Raw genomic sequence first — 25,227 nt, forward strand, 5'->3', positions numbered from 1 at the left:
GACTGTGTGGTCTAATGAGATAAGACATGGATTAACATTGTCATGAACCATATAATCAACACTTCAGCCAAAACTTGGTTAAAAGAAATTAAAGAATTAGCACCAAAAATCCTGTAGCACCACTGAGAGCTCATGGAGTTTGGCTGTAGCCAAGGCAAGAAGAAGCCATCTGGTAAGACAGAGTCTTAAGGTCCACGATGTCCCGGGGTTCAAATCGAGCACTGGTGAGTGTTCAAGAACCAGTCACAAGTCCCATGATGGGGAGATTGATCAGTTCGAGGTGCAGGAGGACAGAACAGGTGACAGTGCACATTGTCCTGTGATGCATAAAGATGGACAGCAGCCCTGCTGTAACGTCTCCATTAGGGGTGTACTGAGAGGTCACTATCTGTATCTGTATCTGTTCAATCCTCTGTATCTCTATCTGTATTCTGATCATTATTCGGGTGGGCGTGGCTTAAACCGGAAGTGTCCGAAAATATCCATGAAACAGATTTTACATAGGCCAATACAATGTAAATTGACACAGGAATTGCCACAACCATTCTTCACTCATATAATAATTAAGGCTTAATGATAAAAGGGTTGCTTTTCAAACAATTGTCTTCGTACCATAAAGCCAATATAATTACAATATTTCTGATAGGCTCAATGATGGCCTGGTAGAACTCGACCATCATATGACTTTAATTTTTTCAAAGTAATTTTCAAATTGTTGAACAGTTTGGAACACAAGCTGGATGGCTTAGCCAAGTTTCCCTGGAGAAACAACTGCCCATCATGTTCACTAGCAATAGGGAAAAGTTCAACATAGATGACATGATACTATCTTGGCAAAAAAGCAGGCTTTGTTCACAACTTTACCAACTTTATTATCCATCATGTGAAGTGAATGGATAAACAACAGACACGTTAGGAAAAGGAAAAGATTGCTGTGTGTGTAAGCGAGTGGGCTTGACTGAGAGGACCAGCCCCTCCCCCCTCGTGCTCTCAGCAGCTGAGGGAGAAAAAAAAACTCACAAATCTGCATGTTTAAATCTCATTATTCATGCACATCTTTGGATTCGGGTACATTCCTATTCTCTATACCTCATCGACAACTTAGAGATGAACCATTCCCCTGGTAGGGGGCTCCCTTGAGACAGTAAATCCGCAACCGAGCTCAGTCTGCCATGTGTTGCACTGTGATGTGATGCACGCTGCTCCAAAGCAATTTCTCCTGTTCTATGGATATAAGATGCTAGGAACACGTTCCTCCTTGGCGGTTGACGTACGTCACTGTGGACATGTTGTCCGACCTGATCAGGACATTGTGTCTCTGCAGAAACGGATGAAAGTGTCTGAGGGCTTGTAACACTGTTTAGAGCTCCAGAACATTGATATTGGCTGTGCTCAGTCTCACCATACCATGCCCCCCATCCCTGCAGTGACTCGTCTGTCCCCAACTTGCAAGGACTCTCCCTGTGGAGCAACCCCACGACAACAGGGATGGGTCTCTCCAGCATTGAAGAGCTGATAGACACTTAGTAGAGACAAGCATGTGTCTTTGCCGATGTAGAGAAGGGTCCAGGTGGAGTATGATTAGATAGATAGATAGATAGATAGATAGATAGGTACTTTATTGATCTTTGAGAGGAAATCAAGGCGTTACAGCAGCTCCAAGCTTATTTCCTAATAAGCTTGTTCAGCCTCTTGGTGTCACCTTCCTTGATGCTGCCCCTCCAGCATACCACCGTGTACAGCACTGCGCTGGGCACCACTGACTGGTAGAACATGTTCAGCAGAGTCCTGCACACACCAAAGGACCTGAGGCTCCTCAGGAAATAAAGCTGGCTCTGGCCCCTCTTGTACAGGACATCTGTGTTACCAGTCCAGTCCAGTTTATTGTCCTGGTGCACCCCCAAGTACTTGTAGCTCTGGACCACCTCCATGTCCTCTCCCTGGATGGAAACAGGAGACATGGGGACCACCATCTCCTTTGTCTTGCTGATGTTGAGTTGCAGGTGGTTCTGCTAACACCATTCAACAAAACTGTCCACCAGTCCTCTGTACTCGGTCTTCTGACCTCCACTGACACATCCCACAACAGTAGAATCGTCCGAGAACAGATGGCAGGTATCTGTGTTGTGCCTGAAGTCTGAGGTATTTAGGGTGGAGAGGAAGGGATCCAGAACTGTCCCCTGGGGGGTGCCAGTGCTGCTCACCACCCAGTCCGACACACATCCCTGCAGCCGTACAAACCGTGGCCTGTTGGTCAGGTAGTTCATAATCCAGGAAACAATGGGGCAGTCCAACTGCAGCCTTCAACTCCTCAGTCTTCCAGTGATGACTCAAACCCTTATCTGAATCTAACTGCTGATATGGAAACACGTCACTATGGCCATTAAATCCATGACCCCCCAGCAGCTAGTCACCAAGGCAAGGCTAATCACTGCCCAACTCCCTATGTCCCCACCACGCCATATCACTGAGTCTGACACAATCAATATGGCTTTGCGAAATGTCAGATTTTTAACAAATAAGAGTTTTTTTTATTAATGATTTTATATCTGAAAAAAAGCTGCATTTTATGTTTTTAACTGAGACCTGATTTACCAACAATGGTGTAGCAACTTTAATTGAGACATGCCCTCCAAATTACAATTTCTTTCAGTCAGTTAGACATGACAAAATAGGAGGTGGAATTGCTGTCTTATACTCAAACCAGTTCACTTGTACTAAGATCAATTTAGGCAATTTCTCTTCCTTTGAATATCTTGCTTTTGAACTCAAGGCTGAAATTACAGTACTTATCATTACTCTATATAGGCCACCAAAGCAACTATCACTATTTTTATCGGATTCCATTGAACTAGCATCTATTGCTATCACTAGATATGACAGGATAATTTTAAATGGAGATTTTAACATTCATATAAAGAAAAAAAAGTCATACCAAAACTATTGAATTCTTAGGCTTACTTAACAGATTTGACCTAATTCAACATGTCACTCAACCTACTTACCAACATGGTAACTCGCTAGATTTGGTGCTGTCACAAGGGCTACACATTGGAAATCTTTTAGTATATAACATCCCTATATCTGACCATTTCTGCGTGTTTTTTGATACTACTTTGACTCTGCCAAGGAAAACAAAGGAAATTATAGTGTGAAAGCGATTTCTAGATGATTCGGCGGAACATGAATTCACAGAAATTCTTCTGAAGTTCTTTTGATCCATGTATTCAAACCTATTCACTTAATGAAATGGTGCATGCCTTTAACAATATCATGTCTGGTGCTCTAAACAGTAAAAAAAAAGTTAAAAAGAGGTCACATGAGAAAACATCTCCAACTCTGTTAAAGAGCTTAAGAGAAGGTGCAGGTTGGCGGAAAGGCAGTGGAGAAAAAGCAAATTACAAGTTCACTGTGGCATTTATAAGGAAGCAATAGCTGACTATAATAAGGCAGTACACGCAGCAAGAAAAACACATTTGTCTAAGATGATTAGTGACAATGCTGGCTGTCACGCCTGAGGTTGCTGTCTGGTGACTCTGGCGCCTTCCTCTGGCGGTACGGGGCCAGTGCCCTCCTAATATACCAGTATTTCTGTCCCCTGTTTGTTATTTATAGCCTGTGTGTTTCCCCATGTCCTTGTCAGAGATTCTCCCTGTTTTGTTCATGTATACCCTGTCTGCCAGTCGGTCCCGTATTTCCAGTTGTTTACCCCGTTGCCGTATTCTGTGTTCGCAATTTCCTAAGTTCTACATTATGCCACTTGTGAAGTGAGTACCTTAGTTATCGGAGCTTAGTTTTCTCCACTTTCCCCCCAGTATTTGTTTGTGTATCGTGCCCCGATCATCCCTATTAAAGTAAACGTCTTGTCCTTACGCCTTTTTGTCTGAGTATTTCTCCGCACTTGGGTCCACCGCATCAGCACTGCTAACAGCTGGCAACTCTAGAATATTGTTTTCAACTATTAACCAGCTGCTAAATCCTGCCCCTTCTACTGACTTTCTCTCACAAGCCTCTGCTTCGAAATGTGAGAAGTTTGCCAAATTCTTGAACAATAAAATCATAACCATTAGGGGTGAGATTATTGACACTGGTGACCCTTATAATAAAACATGTAATAAGCATGTGACTTGACCCTGTCCACACTGCATTCTTTAAGCGGGTCTTTGACAGTGTTGCAAACCCTGTCTTGACAATCATCAACACATCTCTAGAACAGCTGTTGTGAAACCATTGCTGAAGAAATCAAATTTAGATAGTGAGACTCTAATCAGACTCTAACTAATTATAGACCAATATCCAATCTTCCTTTTATTAGCAAGATACTCGAAAAGGTGGTTTATAATCAAATGAACTCCTTCCTACACGAAAACAAGATTCTGGAAAAGTTTCAGTTAGGTTTCAGGTCTAATCATAGCACAGAGACTGCTCTCACTAAAATTGTCAGTGATCTCAGACTAAACACTGATGCTAATAAGGTCTCCATTCTTGTTCTCTTGAATTTAAGTGCTGCATTCGACACAATTGATCACAAGATCCTCATCAATCGTCTTCAAAACTGGGTTGGCCTGTCTGATTGCATCCTAAGCTAGTTCCGTACATATATTACAGGAAGAAAATTCTATGTCAGTCTTGGAGATCATGTATTGGATGAGTATGATATACATTTAAAAGCTATGCTTTTAAACAGCCTTGGGACTCCCTTGATTAAGTCAGAGGTTACAAGTCTTGGTGTTATCTTAGACTCTGATCTGAGTTTTAATTCCCACATTAGCAAGGTGACCAAGACAGCCTTTTTTCATCTGAGAAACATTGCCAAGGTGCAACTCAGCGGGATGCTGAAAAACTGATTCATGCTTTTAGTTCAAGTAGACTTGACTACTGTAATGCACTTTTTACTGGCCTCCTCAAGAAGTCTATAGACAGGCTCCAACTAATTCAAAACTCTGCTGCTAGGCTACTAACACAAACTAAGAGGAGAGAGCATATCACTCCAGTCTTAACTGCTCTGCACTGGCTCCCTGTATTGTTTAGAATTGACTTCAAAGTCCTTCTACTCGTATTTAAAGCACTAAATGGGCTACCTAACTGATTCGCTGACAATCTATACGCCCTCAAGAGCACTCAGGTCCTCTGCTGCTGGTTTATTGAAGGTTACTATCAAAACCCAAAGAAAGAAAGTTGGTGATGTGGCATTTATTAACTATGCCCCTAAACTGTGGAATACGGTAACTCAAGAAATCAGGGAAGCAAGCTCAGTAAACATCTTTAAGCGCCAGTTAAAAACATATCTCTTCAATTTAGCTTTCAATTAGCATTTTATCTATGCTGCTATTTCTGCTGTATTGATCAACTATCTATGCAACTAGATTGAGTGATGCTGCTTTTATTGTATTAATTAATTATGTTATAATTGTTTTTGTTTTTAATCTGCACTTGCACTGTATTGTACAGCACTTTGCTAATGTTTTGGTTGTTTAATCTGGTTCTTTTTCTTTCTTTTGCGCAGTATTGTACAGCACTTGGAGCTGCATTCTTATATATGAAAGTTGCTATATAAATAAAAGCTTATTATTGTATTATTATTACGACTGCACCATTGACTTGCTCCCAGGATCGTCTCCTCCCAGAGGGCGTCTCTATTCCTTATCGGCCCCAGAGAGGGATGCTATGAAGGAATATATTGACTCTTCTCTAGCTGCTGGTATCAGTCGCCCTTCCTCTTCTCCTGCTGGGGCAGGTTTTTTCTTATCCAAAAAGGATAAGACGCTTCGTCCCTGCATTGACTATCGAGGCCTTAATGAGATCACCATAAAGAACATGTCCCTCTTATCTCATCTGCTTTTGAACTATTGCAAGGGGCTAAGATTTTCACTAAGCTGGACCTCCGTAATGCCTATCCAGTGGCTGTGCGTCTTCGACTCCCCTCCAAGCCCCCCCCACCCCCCCGGTTCATTGATGGAGGGCCGGTATACACGGTTAAGTGGCTCCTGGCTGTTTGTTACCGGGGTCATTCTCTCAGAGAGAGAGAGAGAGAGAGGGGGGGGGGGGGGGGTAATTTCCAATGGCAACAGGAGAATGAACAGGCAGGTAACTTGTGCCAGCATCTACAACCCAAACATGACTGTATATCTGACATTTCTTTGGCCTCATATACTATTGTAACAAAGTCCGTTGTACACAGAGGCAGACGCAGCGTTACGGTAAGGGAATCTCTCCCGTTTATTCATATAGTTCTGGTAACAATGTCCTTTTGGCTTTCCAGCCTCCTCAATGATAACTCGGCGACTTTGCCGTCGTCTCTTTCTCGTTCGCCGTTCCCAGCTCACCTCGCCTCTCCACTGGGCAGGTTGCCTAGGATTCAAAAGCTTCTCAAACAGCCTAATTCTCTCTCGTTCGCCGTTCCCAGCTCACCTCGCCTCTCCCCTGAAATGGCAGAAGCACACACATCTTAAACATTTGCCGGCGAGACTTAATTCGCAGCAGGTGTGCAACAAAAGTCTCGCCGACACAACCCCGGCCACGGTCCTGTAGCTCCCTCTACAGGCCGAACGCTGCATGTCCCCCCACATACCCCCACCGCCCGACACAGGCCGGGGAACCGACGGCCGACGACCTACTCCCCCCCCCCTGCACGGGAGAGGAAGTCTGCCACGACCATCTGCGCACCCGGTCTGTGCACGACGGAAAAGTTGAAGGGCTGCAACGCGAGGTACCACCGGGTGATCCTCGCGTTTACATCCTTCATGCGGTGGAGCCACTGGAGGGGGGCATGGTCGGAGTAGAGGGTGAAGGCGCGACCCAGCAGGTAGTAGCGGAGGGTGCCGACCGCCCACTTGATGGCCAGGCACTCCTTCTCCACGGTGCTGTACCGGCCCTCCCTCTCCGACAGCTTGCGGCTCAGGTACAGCACCGGCCGGTCGGCCCCCTCCACGCGCTGGGTCAGTACTGCTCCCAGCCCTCTATCCGACGCGTCCGTCTGTAGGGAGAAAGGGAGGTTAAAATCAGGCGCATACAGGACCGTTTCTCCACAAAGAGCCCCCTTAAGGGCCTCGAACGACCCCTGGCACTGGCCCGACCATTGGACCGGATCCGGGGCACCCTTCCGGGTGAGGTCCGTCAAGGGACTGGCCAGCTCCGAAAACCCTGGTACGAACTGGCGGTAATATCCCGCCAGCCCCAGGAAGGCCCTCACCTCCTTCTTTGTCTTGGGCCGGGGAGAGGTGGCGATGGCCGCAGTCTTTTCAATCTGCGGCCGCACCTCCCCCCGTCCCAAGTGGTACCCCAGATACCGGATCTCCCTCCGCCCGATCACGCACTTTTTCGGGTTGGCCGTCAGCCCCGCCTGCCTCAGGGACCGCAGAACAGCAGCCACACTCCGCACATGCTGCGGCCAGGTGTCACTGTGAATGACAATGTCATCTAGGTATGCCGCAGCATAGGCGGCGTGCGGCCGCAGAATACGGTCCATGAGGCGCTGAAAAGTGGCTGGGGCTCCGAACAACCCGAAAGGGAGCACGGTGAACTGGAATAACCCGAGCGGAGTGGAGAATGCCGTTTTCTCCCGGGACACCGGCGAGAGTGGAATCTGCCAGTATCCCTTCGTGCAATCCAATGTCGTGAAGTACCTGGCCGTACCAAGCCGGTCCAAGAGCTCGTCGACCCGGGGCATCGGATAGGCATCGAACTTGGAGACCGCATTAACCCGTCTATAATCCACACAGAACCGTATAGTCCCATCTGGCTTGTTGACAAGCACGATGGGGCTACACCAATCACTGCGGGACTCCTCGACCACACCCAGCTCCAGCATGGCTTCCAACTCCGTGCACACAACGTTTCGTTTGTGCACCGGCAACCTATAGGGACGCGTGCGCACCGTTAAACCCGGCTGCGTTTCTATATGGTGGTCGATGAGCGTAGTCCGACCGGGCAGGGGAGAGAACACGTCAGCGAACTTAAGCTGCAAATCTGCAACGTCCGCGGCCTGGCTAGCAGAGAGATGGTTATCAATATCGACCGGAGTGCTAACTTTCGATTTTGGGACTTCCGGACCGAACTCCTCTCTCTCCGGAATTACCGTAGCCAGAGCAACCGTGACCACGTCGTTCCATTTTTTTAGGAGATTGACGTGATACACCTGCAAGCTATCCCCCCGGTCCGAGCGTACAACCTCATAATCCACGTCCCCCATGCGACGTGTGACCACAAACGGTCCTTGCCACTTCGCGAGTAATTTCGTGCTGGAGGTGGGTAACAGTACGAGCACCTTGTCTCCCGGTGTAAACTCTCGTAGGGTAGACCCCCTGTCATACAGGCGTTTCTGACGCTCCTGGGCTTGCAGCAAATGCTCACGTGAGATAGCCCCTAGGGCGTGGAGCTTTGTGCGCAAGTCGAGGACGTACTGGATTTCACTCTTACTGTCGCTAGACCCTTCCTCCCAATTTTCTTTAAACAGGTCTAGGACACCCCGGGGCTTACGGCCGTAGAGTAATTCAAACGGGGAAAACCCGGTGGAAGCTTGGGGAACTTCCCGCACCGCAAACAACAGGGGATCTAGCCATTTATGCCAATTCCGACTATCCTCGTGGACAAACTTCCGGATCATTGACTTCAAGGTCCGATTGAACCGCTCACAAAGGCCGTCCGTGGCCGGGTGGTAAACACTGGTTCGAATCGCCTTGATGTTCAGCAAGCCATACAGTTCCTTGAGGGTGCGTGACATAAAATTAGTGCCCTGATCGGTGAGAATCTCTTTCGGGATTCCCACGCGGGAGATGACTTGAAACAATGCTTGCGCTACACTCCTGGCAGAGGTATTGCGCAGAGGTATTGCCTCGGGGTATCGGGTGGCGTAATCTATCAAGACCAACACAAATCGATAACCCTGTGTGCTCCGTTCAAATGGATAATATCCATCGCAATGCGGTCGAACGGGTTCTCGACCAATGGTAAGGGCCGCAAGGGGGCCCGTGGGATGGCCGGGGGATTTACTAACTGACATTCCCGACAGGATGCGCACCACCTACGCACCTCTGCCCGAATCCCCGGCCAATAAAATCGAGCCATTATACGGTGCAGTGTTTTGTCATACCCTAGATGGCCCGCCATGGGGTTGAAATGAGCCGCCTGGAAGACCATTTCGCGGCGGCTGCGGGGAACCAGCAACTGGGTTACTTCCTCCTGACTATGTGAGTCACGACTTACTCGATATAACCTGTCGCTGATAATCGCAAAATAGGGGTGGGCGCGCACTGTGTCTGGCCGTATCAAAGTACCATCAATTGCTATCACTTGGTCAAAGGCTGATCTGAGGGTCTCATCACGAGACTGCTCGAGGGGGAAGTCGCCTAGCAGCGGATAGTTCGGCGAGGAAGTCTCGGGGTGAGGCGCCCCCGCCGGCTCCGGCTCCCCGGCAGTGTCGCGAGGCGCCGCCTCGGCACAGAGCACATTACACGCCACACACCTCCCTAGCTGTCGTGCACGCATCCCGGTAGCCCTCTTTACCGCTTGAGGAAACCCCTCCCAATCCACACCTAGAATCAGGGGATGCGTGAGGCGTGGGCTAACCGCCGCCTGTACTCTATGGGTTTTCCCCTCAAAATGAATTTCGATAGCGACCACCGGATATTCGTGAATGTCCCCATGCACACACCTCACCCGCACCCTCGATGCCTTCCACAATGCCCCCGGCCGAACCAGGCGCTCCTGGATCATGGACTGCATGCAGCCCGAATCCAAGAATGCCTGGTGCGTATCATGTTGTATCCTTACCGGAATACGATACGCCGCTCCTGGTCCGGGGGGAGGGCCCGGTATGTCGCCGATGCGGACGACCCGTCCCACGTCCATCGCCCGACACTCGGCCTGCACGTGGCCCGGCCGTCCGCACCGCCAACACACCCCCCCTGTCGCTCGAGGTGCTCCCTGTGGGGCCGGGGTCGGTTCCGGATAGGTGCGCCCCTGCCATCTCGTCCTCGGGGCTGGCGCCGGCCTCTCTCCTTCTGCTCCCCCGGCTCCTCCTGGGCGTTGGCCCCCCCCCCCTTGCCGCGGGGCCGGGGTTGGTCGTTGTGGCCCCCGCGGTGGGAGGGAGAGATGGTCCTCGGCCTGTCCGACGGCGGTCTGGAGGTCCTGGGGGCGGTGGTACTGGACCTTGGGGGGACCTGGTGCCGCTCCGGTCCCCGGCGCCGGCCCGCCGACCCTGGTGAAGTCCTGAAGGAGGGCACTGTCCGTGCTCCTCGCCGCCGTTAGTTCCTCCAGCGTCGTCTGCTGGGTCTGCTGCAGGGCCGTCTGCCGCTCGAGGACAAGCGCTATCCTCGCCATCGCCGCTGCCAACGCCTCCATTCTGCCTTCCCTCTGTGTCCCAGGTTGGGCGCCAATGTAACAAAGTCCGTTGTACACAGAGGCAGACGCAGCGTTACGGTAAGGGAATCTCTCCCGTTTATTCATATAGTTCTGGTAACAATGTCCTTTTGGCTTTCCAGCCTCCTCAATGATAACTCGGCGACTTTGCCGTCGTCTCTTTCTCGTTCGCCGTTCCCAGCTCACCTCGCCTCTCCACTGGGCAGGTTGCCTAGGATTCAAAAGCTTCTCAAACAGCCTAATTCTCTCTCGTTCGCCGTTCCCAGCTCACCTCGCCTCTCCCCTGAAATGGCAGAAGCACACACATCTTAAACATTTGCCGGCGAGACTTAATTCGCAGCAGGTGTGCAACAAAAGTCTCGCCGACACAACCCCGGCCACGGTCCTGTAGCTCCCTCTACAGGCCGAACGCTGCATGTCCCCCCACAACTATACACTGTGCTCCAGTGAACTTGGGTGAAGAACGCGGCAGACAGTAGACAGTTGTGTGCTTGTCCAACTGATGACCAAGAGTTTCTGCTCTGAATTAAGCTAAATAAAAGCAGACACACGCCAGGAGGTGCAGTGCAGTCAAATGTCTAACACACACACACACCTGTAATGAGACCACAGCGCTTTAACGCCTCTGCATGTGAAAAAGCTGCTGTGTCAAATCAAAACACACACAATTAACAGCTCCATTCAACAGACATGGACATTTAGACGTTGATAAATGGAGCATGTAAACTCTGACAGCTGCGTGTAGGAGTTTACCATGTTTAAATGGAGGCTCACCAGTAAGTCCAGCATCCAGGGGGTGAGGGGTTCAAACCCCAGGAAGCGGCTCCGCAGGTCCTTTAGCAAGCGGACCAGAACCTTCACCCTGACATCCCAGAACCAAATAACAAACATCACTCTGACATGATATTCTGAAACTAAGCAACTGCATTACTATTGGGGAAGCCAAGCACACAATTCTGAACAGTAATGCCATTGTTCCAGGTTGAACCAATATAGGGAAAAAGAAACAGATGCAAATAAAAGTGCTACCTTTGAAAAGAAAAAAACCTTCTGTCCTGCAACGGTTTGTTAATTTGTTTTGTATGACTTTTAGCCTAGGTAATGTCTTTACACATGATGAGCATATCAAAAAATGAATTAGACAAATATTTTATTCACCTGTGGATTGGAAGTGTCACTGATGAACAATGAGTCATTTGAATGCTGAGCTCTTTGATGTTGAGTTCAAGTTAATTGTGCATTGGAGAGAGTAGTGACTCACTGCACACAAAGAGAGGTAACCTAGAGCTCCTGAAATTGCACTGCTGCAGAAATATTGCAAGACACGTGGCATCAAGTACTTAATTGTAGTGAAATAATATAACAGGGTTAACAAGGTTTTATATATATATATATATATATATATATATATATATATATATATAGTTGATAAACAGCACTGAAGAAGGTTTGATGTCTGTAGACATCCATCTGTCCATTTGGTCACAATAATTGACAGAATTGTATAATTCTAAGAGTTCCATAATAAATGCATTTACGATTGTACTGTATGTGTGTTTGTCTGTGTGTGACATTGCAAATGACAGCTCACGTGGAGTGGGAGGCATTCTCTTGTACCCAGCGAGCGTGGCGAACGGCAGCCATGTTGTTTTGCAGGAGCATCATATCCACTGGCAGAGATAGAGGATAGACCACATCAATATCTGTGTGTGTGTGGGTGGGTGGGGGGCTCCACAGACTTAAGTCATCTACAGTGCCCTGCTTAAGTAATGGGACAGTGAAGCATTTTTTCTTCTTTTGGCTCTACACACCAAAAGCTTAGATTTGAAATCAAACAATTACTGAAAGGTTAAAGTAGATTCTAAGCTTTTATTTTGATGGTATTTGTGCAGATGTTGGTTTCACCATTGAGAAATTCTTTTTCATTGAAAAACCTTTCATATACAAGTAATGGGTGAAGCATTTTTAGCCGATGTTAACCAGCTACGCCATCAAAAAGCTTGCCATTCGACAATGTGGGTGGGGGTATTTGAACTTGAAGTGAGTTTACCATTTTTATACATGCATGCATACTCCCACTAGCACATTAAAATCCTTGGATGCTATATCACAGTGTGCTCCGGTTTATAACTGGCGAGAGATATTTAGCAGATTTATTCACTGAAAAATGTACAGTAGGTAGGAATTTAGAAAGTCCCCACTGGTGTGACAATGTCGTCCCGTGACGTCCCCTGTGAGGGTTTTTTTTCCAGGTCATTCACCTCGCAAAACAACCACCAGGAGGCATCATTGAGTATGATAGATATGTCTACATTGTGAGAGTACTGTACTGTGGCTTGATGAGTTGTTTCAAAAGGTGCTGTACCATAGCCTCGGTAGGCTAAAAAGTTTGGTCTAGCTTTATCCAGTAGCTTTACTTCAACGGTGGTGATAACATCGTTCACAGCTCTTCGTACTCATCTTAATAAGATAGCCTTTTGCAATCGCTTGCTTGCAAAAATCGTTTTAGATTAATAATCAAAGCAGAATAGTTTAGTTAAAGTTACAATGGGAGGGGGAGGGAGAGGGGACTTGCTCAGTCACAATCAAGCAAGAGAGCAGGAGAGAGAGGGGGATACAGCAGAGTGTGTCCAAAACCATTTAGCTGACTGATAGTTGTTCTCTATGACAACTGTAGCAAACAGACCTGTGTCAACAAATCTCACTTGTGGCACGTTTCTATTCAGACTAAAACCTAAAATCCAGTGTGACTGGAGCGAGATGTTCCCGGGCCAGCCAGGAGTTGAACCTTTATAGTGATATACTGTATGGTTCATGGGGGAGGGTCATCATTTTCTTGATCGTTTCCAATCAAGGCGTGACAATTTTCCAGCACGCTCTCCCCCTTCAAACGATCCACCAAAAGGTGCTATATAAAATAAATGCATTATCATCATCATCTAACTGAAACCCCAAATCCTTACTCCTGTCTCGCATGAACATTTGTTGCATTATTAAAGCTCACGCTTATTCATGTCAGACTAAGCTAAAAATTTCCTCCGCTTCTCTGCGCATATGAACATATTTATATACATGTACTTGAAATACGCGGAATCAAGTGAGAAACATTATATCCTATGAGTTAATTAATATGCACTTTCGGGGACACATATTCCATTGTCTGCCATCATTTTATGAAGTGTCCATGAAGACATTTATAATTTTTAAATTAAGGCTCATCCAGCTTCTTTGCGCTTTGAGAGAATGCTTGATGACGGTATGAGGTATAACCATTGCTTGGTTCTCGTTAAAATAACCTGATATTTAAACAATTTCCAATCTTCATATCTGCAATAAATAAACTCTTTGTCATCACATTGGTAGGCTAAAAAGGTTGGTCTAGCTTGTATACAGTAGTTTGATGTCATCTTCAATGTTGCCTGTATTGGATATCTGACAAATGTATGTGAGGGGGCTACAGCCTAAAATGTTGTGAGGGGTGAAGGGGGACTGTGTTGCATATCACATGTTAAACAAGCAATTCTGGTGACTTTTGACAGGAGAATGGAATTGCAGCGGATGACATGTGCAACGCTTATCAGAGCTGTTTGTCATAGGCCATGTGTTATAAACCTGAGATCCGATAATTTAATGTTTTTCATTCACACTAACCACTACGTTATTCTCCTGTCAAAAGTAACCAGATTTGCTTGTTCAACAATATTTTCCTGTCCTTGATGCTGTATATTAGCTTCAAAACATGGTGTAACAGTAAAACTGCCGTTTGGCTCTGACAAAGGTATGTCGTCTCATGTGAGATCATCCTACATTTGAGATGTAGCGATTACAATTCACAATTGATCACATTAAGTGTGAGCTCATTAGTGATCAAAGTAATTGACTAAAACCAGAACATTTAAATAATCCAATGACGGTTATAGTTTGTGCGTGCTGTGAAATGCAAACTGACAAATGTAAACAAACATGGATGTTTGCAAGTGCAAGACAAATAGCCCACCCTTCACAGCTCTTGTCACCATCTTGTGGTGGGTTTTGGCAACACTTGACATCTTGAAATTTCTGCAGTGGCAGGCCTTCGATGTATCCCGCTGAAGTGTCGGCTTGGACCTATTAAACCCCTACCTACAGTAAATGTTTTACCAGGTCCTTTGTTATGTGACTCCTATCTATTGCTTTGCTTTTCTGTTATCCATATGGTTTATTTTAACCTAAGTTGTGTTTGTCTTAGGAATGTATTCTGTTGTGTACAGAAACATCTTGTCTGCTCAAGCATAAGAAAATACCTCCAAAAAAATGGTGAAACCAATGTACACAAATACCATCAAATAAATGCTGAGAATCTATAACTTAACCTCATAGTAACTTTTGGAGTATAGAGCCAATAGAACAAAACATGCTTCACTGTCCATTACTTACGCAGGGCACAAGCTTTGGTTAGGTTGAGAGAAAAGAGGCTAGTGCAAATAGCACTTGATTACTATGATATACTTGTTGCCATCTCTCCATTTGTTGTGCAGAATGACATTCCAAGAGAGCAGCGTTACTTTTTTTAACATGATTTGAAGCCAAAAGGCATCTGTTAACAAATTCTTAAAATTACCACAGTGATGAATGGAGTAATATGTCCTCATGACTTTGCTTATGAGGAGGTAATTCAGTTGTTTTACAGTATCTAGGTCATATTCATCATTAATAAGTAAGTAGAGTGTCACTGACAGTGGCTTTAACAAACACCAACCGATCTCAGAGTTTGACTCTTGCATTGCTCAATCCCGTACATACTGCGTACCCCCTCCACCAAGTTATTCATGTTGTGTGGCACAGTGGCAATGAGGATCTTAACTCCGGCGTCCGACGAGTTTATCTCAAAGCCTGTCTCATTCGGCAGCATGGAGAGCTCTGGGGAAACACACATACCGTTACCAATGTCATGTAAGGTACCTCTTTATATGCACAATTTAATTTCAACCACTAAATGGTTTGATTGTGTTGTAGCATGAAGTTAGGCGCTTTGCTGCCCTATTTGGCAACACTGAAAATGTACAATATATTGCATTTTCTAATAGCGGCAAATGTGTGCATATCCATAAAACATACAAATTATACATATGGGCAAGTGCTCGGCCATGACACCAGGTGCTCCTTGTCTGGACCAAAACAGCACTCTCCAATGAACGTTCTTTAGCATGCAATCTCATTCCTTGATCACTAACGATTTATCATGGGCATTTTAGCACTATTTTAAAGCTCAATTAAGCCATTCCTGTCTGTAAACCGCCCGGTCCATGCGATAGATGTACGCATACCGGGTAACTCAGCTTGGAAACTCCCCATCGAAACACATTGCATGGCCCCGCCCGTGCAGCTAATGAGACTAGAGCTAGTCCCCTCCCTGGGTCCGTGTTGCGTCCGGCATCCCTCCAACGGGATTCAAACTCATGCACAGTGATGCGTGCATGCTCGGAGAACACCCCCGACTCTTGATAGACCTCCTCCAACCCACGGATACACGCTCGTACTTCAAACAACTCCAAGGCGCTATGGCCTCGTAGCCCCCCCTTTTCCGAATACGCGACGCCCTGGGTCCAAGTCAGCCTCCTCTCTACTCCCTCCTCCAGCAATACATTTTAAGATCATATAAGTTAACCCATGATGCCCTACGAGCCAATCGTTCAGGAGGCCATTGTAGCGTCGCCCTCCGGCCATTATACTTCTCTGGGTCACCAGCCGGTGACCCCCTCCCTCACTCTATGACTTTGTCCTTTAAATCTGCGTCACTCCTTGTGGCCCCCAAAACATCTGACCACCTGCCGGTGACCCCCTCAGACTCTCCCCTCTGTTATGGGTTTTACAAGGCCTGGGCCCTTTCAACACATTTTCCTGACTCCCGCCATCTGATGAGTCCTCACTCCTGTTTCACCCTGTCCGCTCTTTCCGTGACTCCAGTAGGTGAGTGGAGATGCTTCGACCCACCTACAAGACTTGGCAACCCTCCCCCAGGGGAATGAGCGGGGACTCACTCATTGCCACTCGGTGTCGGAGAGTAGAAATCCCAAAGCACATCCAGGGAAGTCCTCCTAGACTTAGACAGGCCCAGTGCCATTAAAACCTGGTTGTTACAGGCAGGCCATTTGCCCGTGGCTCCCACCGGGAAACCAAAGACCTGGACCTTTCCACCCCACTCTAGAGTCGCGGCCAGCTGGGGGATAATTGGTGTGTAGTATGCAACCTTGCCCGCTTCTACCACATCCAGAGTATCATTTGCATATTCTAAACAAACTCATGTCAATGACCACCTTCTGGTCAGCCTTTGAGCAAATCAGGTCTGGAACCCACAACATCCCTATTCCATCTCGGATGTGTGGCTCCTGATCTACCCTCTAACCGGCTCACTCAGCATTGACTACAACGGGGGCACAAATCTTATTATCTTCACCTCCCAGCTGCCAAGCCTGGCATTTAAAAGTTAAAAGCTGAAATGCCTTCAGTCAATAAGTACTGTATTCATCCTCTTTGCTATGACACACGCAATGGTTGGACAGTGGTTAGAGAGTGGCAGTGAGTGAGTGGGCTGTTTGTAGGGCTGCGGTAGGTAGCAGCAGACCGTCAGCTGATGAGGGAGGCAAGTGCAGTGTGGAGAACATTACACAAGTTAATTAAAATACCTCTGCCATTATGAAACCAATGTCCCCCAACTTCCCTGGCTTTTCCTAAATGTCTGTTTAACATAATAGCATTGTTACAATTTCAATTGTTATAAGCCAGGAGACAACATCAATCTTTGCAAATATGTATAATTGTATTTCATTCCATTATTGCTTCAGATTTGTGTTCTGTTTTACTCGTTATCAAGCATTGGCGCTTCACATTTGACTGCAAGTTTTTTTTTCTTTTCTTTTTTTTTTTTACAGGCTATGTACAGTTTCACTAATTATGTCCATCAATATGTAAGCTCTTTAAAACACAAAATGTGGTATTCTAATGATTCTTAAGTCCTGACTAAACACAACCAGTTAATTATTTTTTGCATTGTATTGACGTAACTCAATGATGACACTGTAACAAGAACAAATGGAGGTGTCCAGACATCACTCTGGTACTTCGACTGTTATGAGATAATTTAATGTTTGAATATATTACTGCGTCCGGGCATGAATCCCGCCCCCCCCCCAACCAGAATACCAATAGTTGTATGGTATATCATACAGCCCTACAAACCTGCTTCACAAAGTTACCCAGGGGCTAATGTAAGGTCACTTCTTACACTACTGTGGGTTTGATTCCCGATGAGAACATATATACTGAAATGTATGCAATCACTGCAATTTAAGTCGCTTTGGATAAAAGCGTCAGCTAAATGGCATATATTATTATATATTACACAGTATGTCGCACTACAGTACACTATAGCGCCATCAGAAATCTAATTAAATTATAGAGCATTCTAAACTTTATCATCACTATTAGCATTTTCCAGCGGTATTACCTTCTGAGGGATCCTGTGTGCGTAGGGTCTCCACTACCTTGTTTCCCAGACATGCCACTGTGTCCACTAAGAGAAACAAAGTTCTGTTACTGGTCAGTATTACCCATATTCCAACAACTACACCACATTCCTCTTGAACATATTGCATCCCATTCCAACTTATTGCGTCTTATTTTGTAGGCGGGGCAACAAGGCCTCTAAAGCACAATTACAAGTTGTTGACAGCCAATACAGAGAAGTTGAAGCCAAACTAATTTTAGGCAGGAAATGGGGGAACATAGCTAGGTATGGGGGCAATTCTGACTAAATAATGGTGTGAACTGGTAACATCATTGCAAGAAGCATTGAGAAGTGACAGTTGGGAGGAAGTGGCATCAATGCATTTTGGGGAAACTTACAACAGGGCAATATTTTGAGAATGACAACAAGGTCTGCAACATTGTGTCCAGTGGTCATGGTGCCTTTCCTGTAGGAGCCTGTCTGCCTCATTTCCTCTATTTCCTGGAGGGCAAAAGATAACTCTAGCTAGGGTTGGGCGCCATCCAAATTACTTTGAGAAAATATCAGAATAATATCGCTGAAATACGGTGGAGACATGGCAGTGAGCAAAGATTATGGATCTGCAGAGCATAGAGCATGTGGCTGGAGTTGTACTATAAATAATCTGGTGAAACAAAGATGTTTTCACTGCTTGATGTGATTTACCTTGCAAAAAGCGGGAAACTATACTTGTCAGCATTTTCACAGACAATGTTCTGTAAGAAAACAATACCACGATATGCTCCAAATATCACAATATTCGATAATATCAGCTAACCTTAATCCAGCATAGGTACCACTGAAATACTACAATAACAGGTTACACAAACCTGTGACAGTAGTACACCAGAGGAGGCTGTGGAGGTAGAAATCATAGGCTGATTGAGCCCGTCCTCCAACAGCCTCCCCTGTAGCAGGCCTACTGTACCTACATGTTCCAGTCCCCAGTGTCTTCAGACCAGATCATTGTGTATTTCCAAATAGATCAAGCTAATTCTAAACATAGTCTTACAAATATTTAAACAGATGTATTTTAAATAGTTTCAATGTATTTTAAATAGTTTCAAATACATTCCAATACTACAGACATTTTCTAATGACAATTTCCCCCCAAAAATTGGAGAGAGCCTTGAATGTAATTGAAATACTATTTCATCCCAGGTCTGGTACCCACCACTTCATCAGTGCCAGCCGAAACGATGATGTTGTCGATGACATTGGTGATTTTGGTAACTAGAGACAAGATGGAGGCCTGGGGGAGAGAGGGGGAGAACAGTCAAATATGATGTAAAACATTTGATTAACTTAGTAAGCAGAAGCATAAGGTTAAGGACCCATAATATTTGTGCAATGTACTTTCTAAAAACTCATTTTGTGTTTCATCTCTTCTGCTGCATATTTTGTGTACAATTTCTCAACCATAGCCCTGAAACAGCAGGCTGTCTGTGTTTGTGATAATTGTGCAGAGAAATCTCACAAAATGTGGGGAAGTGCTGCCCCCAGGAGGCTCTGGACAGTATAGCAGGCCCTCACCACTGCACTGCTTCAGAAGCAAACACTTCACAGCTTAACAATCATATTAGAGAAACATCCTGGCTAACAAACTGAGAGGGTCTGGACCACTGGTAGAGTGGTCATCAATACAGTGCTTGCTGCTAGGTTGCCTTTGTGCAGTCAGGCCACCTCATCTGAATTACTGTCTGATCACTCTAGTTTGTCAAGGAGTATGTTAATTGTAAAATGTATGTTGAGTATAAATGTAATATAAACTGAACATAATGCATGTTCAATATAAATGTATAAAATAATGTGTGTGTTATGATGAATATACATGTATAAATGAATATATGTGTGTTATGTATGAATGTTAAAGGTTTTCAGCAACGTGAGTTAATCCGGAAGAGAGTCGGTGCTTAGGAAAGCCACCTGCTCTGCAGAGGTAGGGCTGAGGTCCTGGTTCCTCTTCAGTAGAGCTTCACTAAAGCCAGTCTCATCTGGGGCTGGCTTCAGGGGCGGGAAGGCCATCTCACACTGAGAGGAGGGGACACAGGGGCTGTTTACAGTGTAAACACGATGTTGTTTATATCATCTTCTTTAAACTGTAAGGTGTATTGAGGCACTGTGAAATATACTTTAAACAAAGCCTGACTTGACTCATTATTATAATCATTAGTTATGAATACACAGTTATTTCTGTGATGTCACAGGACAGGCACACTCACCACATAGAGGTCAAAGGGCTTGTGAAACCTACAACAGTGAAAGGAGACAGCATTGATTAGCATAGTTGGACAGAAGTTAGTTAGTTACTTCTAGGTTGGACAGAAACCCTGGACCCAAACCAACCTTCTACGGATAAGATTGGAACCCAATGGACCTCATTTCAAGGCAGAATAGCCAGTCCAGCATGAGTGAGGTCGTTTCCCCTCCCCAAACACTGAGGAGCAGAGGGAACCGTGCATGCAGAACAGGATGGACAGACGTCCTGCTACATACCGAGGGCCTGCACCTCCTCCACGACAGCCATAACGGCCACTCCGGCCCCGGGTCCTCTCTCCTCTGGTAAAAGAGGTGGACATTGGGAAATAATGGATATGGCTTCATTTGCAATGCACAAAACACAAGGATCCATGATGAACACTCACTACAGGAATGGGCGACCGGGCACGTGTTTATACATTTGTGTTCATCCTCAAGCATAAGTAGTCAACCAAACAGACAGACACTTTCTTTATAGCTAGTGTGACGAGACGTAAAAATGATGAAGACATCAGACAAAAGTGACAAAGCGACCAATCCATAATGTCATTTGAAGGGGAGATGGAGGAGGCGTGAAGGTGGACGGCGTTGACAGAGTTAGCTAGCTGACTTTCCTTGCTTGCTGCTAACATATGCAGGGCCACTGAACACACGTTGAAGCAAAGGTTCCACATTAAATATGTTTAATTAGTGCATTTGTAGTCAACACGTGTTCTAATCTCTTATGCACTTTACCTCATTGTGTTAATCCTTGAGGACGTGTACTACTAATTAGCTAGCTAGCGCTGAGAATAGTGCAACTGGTTGACTCCCGCACGCTAATTGAATGTGGGCGTGTCTGTTGAGTGACAGTTTAAGGTTTTGGCTGTGAGCGTGGTAGAGTGAGGACTTGACTGGGGGGCGTAGCCCGACCCAGCACCCCCCTGTATCCCAAGCATTTCGTTGCATTGTATACTTGAATTCAATATAATGATAAATAAAATTGAACTGAACTGAACACAGCGGCTCCCCGTCACTTTTTGGGGGGAAACAGCTCAGTGAGAAACGTAACAACTCTCAATTTCATAGACAGACCTTTGGCTGCAAGGACTGACCATCCATGAGATCAAAATTCTCTCTAAATATAATGCGTTGTAAGCATGTGTGAGGTGCTGGTTTAGTCTTTGTGACAAATAATAATTCCAAGATATTGACTGAGACAAGTAGCCAAACCACTAGTAACATGACTTCAACAACGGTGCTTGGAACGATCAGATCATTTTCGATTTACTCACGTCAATACTCATGTCATTTCATTTAAAATGTTTGGCTCAATGACACAAATTTCCTACCATTGAAATTGTGCTGTATATTTTGAATAATTTTGTAAAATACATTCTTGTTGTAATTGTTTTAGAAATAAAGTGTATCTGATTTTATTGAACAGGTCGTGCTTCTTTCCTATTATTAGTGTTTAGTAGACTCAATTGGCCTGTGGGGGTGCTGCCCTCTACGGGTGAAGAATGAGAAGTCACAAGTGTCCACATTGTAATAGTCCAACATGGACTATTATTATTATAGTGATTCTACACAAGTTTATCACCCATGACCCAGCAGTCCTAAGCACTGATAGGAACTAAGCGAATCCTGATATGGTAATGTGAGTGTGAGTGTGAGTGTGAGTGTGAGTGTGAGTGTGTGTGTGTGTGTGTGTGTTAAGCATTTTATAACCCCCCTCAAACTCCCCCCCCCCCCCCCCCCCCCGAAACACACACACACTCACACACATAGCTGCCCCTCTCTGCTCCATCGCGGCACTGTGACGTCATAATACAGTTTTAAAAGTTGCTGCTTATGTTGTTACCGTCAGTCATTATCGCCTGGTCATAACTCTGATCAGTTCATTAACGAGCCATAATCACCGACACACCGAGGAGTTACCGAACCTGCCAATCAACGCAAATATGAATAACAAGAAGGTAAGTAACAGCGTGCAGGACAATCAAATAGACAGGCTAGCATATGACTGGGGATTTCTGCCCAATTAGGCCGATAGTGAGGAGCGGGTCAGGTGTACTTGCACATTGAGATATATTGTACGCTATTGTAGTGGAATACATTTTCTTTTAGGCTATAATATTCTTTTAATATTAATTAAGAGATTTTGAAATGAACTCTGATTGGTTTTAGAATAGCTCCTCACTGTACACTTCTGATACTATTTGTTAATCTCTGAAATTAATCGGTCTTGCAAAGTGCTTAAAGCATTAATGTGTACATCATGTAGGGCTATTGGCCGAGCTAAAAGCATCCTTCCTATTATGTTATGGGCCTACACTGTAACAGCAGCTGTACAGTTAGCAGGTGTGCTATGGTTGAGGTGAATTTGGATATTGTTTGATCGTCCTTCAAAAAGTTGTTCATCTAGGCCTACATCAGATAATGCGATTTTATTTCAACAGTTTATGATTAACAGCCAATTGCTGTTGTTATGAATATAATGGCCGGAGAGTATACGGTAATATAATATGTACATACAACGAAACTGCATGTTGCTTAGACTATGTGTTATAGTGATTTTGATATCCAACTTTAAAACCAATACACGGATGTAAAATGTGTGGAATATTGTCATTATCATTATTATTAGGCTATTATATTTATTTGTAATTTCCTATTATTAATATCGTTAGCTATCATTATTAGCTACCATGATTTTACACAGGTTGCATGGTCCCATGGCAACAGCCGTATTGTGACGTCATAGTTGTTTTGTGACACCTGCTTCAACAACAGTCGCTGTACAATCATAAAGTTAAAAAGCCCTCACTGCTTTGTCAAACGTGTTTCACGCTAAAGTAAGACGACAATCTACGGTGTTTTTATATTTGCTTTGACAATGCCGAACAAAAAAGAGGTAACTACTTCGTAATGTGTTATTGTGTTGATTTGACTGGATTTTATCATGTGTGATCTGATGTGTGTTTTCTTTGAAGGCCAAGAGAAAGAGTAGTGGCAAGAAGACCATGGCTGAGAATGCCACCAACACAGGTTAGAGATTATCTTTATAACGTAACACAGGTTAGAGATTATCTTTATAATGTAACACAGGTTAGAGATTATCTTTATAACGTAACACAGGTTAGAGATTCTCTTTAGAATGTTACAATGATTCCCGATGGTGGGGAAATTGTGTTATTCTGTTCAGACAGACTACAATGCATACAATTCTTCGTTCAGATCATGTATATTTGGATGAAATATCCTATAGAGGCCATATATACTGTATTTGGATACAACTTTGATTTTCTCTTTGAAATATACAGGCTACTGTGAACCATAGATAGTTAGTCTTTACATACAACTTTCTATGTCTCCTTGTATTTGCCAGCAGCTCCCTCCCCTCCGCCTGGGCCCCGGTCTCCAGACAGGTTTGAGAACCGAGCTGCAGTGATTGAGCTCTTGGAGGAGAAGGCACATCAGAGTGCCAAAACCCCTTCAGACCAGGAAGAAGAGGTCTACCCCATCCTCATCAACTTCCTGAGGAGTCTGACTGATAAGTATGTTTAATGTCTCTCTGTAATGGAGGTATCTTAAGGGGGATTGTGCTCTGGGGAGGCTGGTGGAGGTTAAAATCGGAGGACAGGCTCATTGTAATGCATGGAATGGAATGAGGAATGGTATCAAACACACATTACAAAGAGCCATCCTCTGATTTCTACCTCCATCAGCCTCCCCTGACTGTGCTGTTTGAGTGTGTCTATAACAAAGTTAGTGGACATTCTGTGGGTTCGGTGCATCTGTTGTGTTTTCACAACTGTTGGTATTGTGTGCTGTGTGTAGCTTTGTTGTTGTTATTGTGTGTAACTTTGTTCTTGCTGTAGCCTGTCTTTTACATCTACCAAACTGCTGAAAATATTTCCTTATTTCTTCATCATTCAGGCAATGGAGAGTGATCCGTAAGGGCATGAGAGACCCTGTGAGTTGTAATTGATTGAATGATTGAATGATTGATTATCACTCAATCAACCTTTATTTGTATAACACGTTTCATACACAAATGCAATACACTTTGTTCATAACATTCTAACCTATCAGTCCAGATTTGTGTTTATTTTCTATATATAAAAATATATATTTTCATAATATACCATACATCCTAACTTCACTAACACATGCAATATGATGATGTTGTGTTCTTGTGGAACCACAGACAACCAGGATGCAGCTGGGCCGACTGTGCCGCAGGGTGGTGAAGGTCATCTGTGAGACGGCCTTCCGGGTCTTCCTGCCAGCCCTGGTGCAAATCTTAGAGCAGAGCGACAGCGAGGAGGAGGAGGCTTCAGCCCCCGGGTCAGACCCAGAGCGCTCCTCCAGTACCAACCCCCAGGAGCAGGAGGCTGGACCCACACTCCTCTCCTCTTCCCCAAGGTAAGCTGTCGACCAGGGTTCATTTACACATCCACTTATGAAGGTTCCCAACTACTCTTTAAGGGGCCTATGGTTTTTGTTACATTTTTAAGGTGACCCACATTGACATTTCATTTCTTATGTTTTTTTTTTTTTTTTAGATAGAATTTAAACTGTAATAAGATACATAACATCTTTTGCAGTGAAGTTCAGTTTGGAGGACGTGTTTTACTCACTCTTGTCCATTTTTGTGATGCACCTAATTTTAAAGGTTTATCAACTACAGCATAGAAAGACCCTCATTGTTAGGCCTCGTTAGGCTCAGGAGGTTTAAGACTGAAGCAAAATAGAACTTAGGAAAGGACCATAATCATTACATCCAGAATAGGAGACATTATTTACAAATGTAAACATATTTAGTCAATTTAAGCTACAATAATTGTGTGGCATAATGTTTCAGACATCAGACTGTAGCGTTCATGTTTGTGTTTCTAGCTCCAAGACGTCCCTGCAGAGGGCTCCTGTGAGAGACCCCCTCGAGGTGTTCTTTGGGGTGACGGCGGACACCGTACTCCAGGCCCTGGGTGACGACACTTCTTCCTCACCAGAACTGACTAGAGCTCTGGTGGGGGAAACACTCAGCCAGCTGAACTCCGCCTTCTCGGTGGTCGTAGCCTACACCACTTCCGGACGAT

Source organism: Argentina silus (genome assembly GCF_951799395.1).
Source record: "Argentina silus genome assembly, chromosome: 6".
In the NCBI taxonomy this organism is placed as follows: Eukaryota; Metazoa; Chordata; class Actinopteri; order Argentiniformes; family Argentinidae; genus Argentina; species Argentina silus.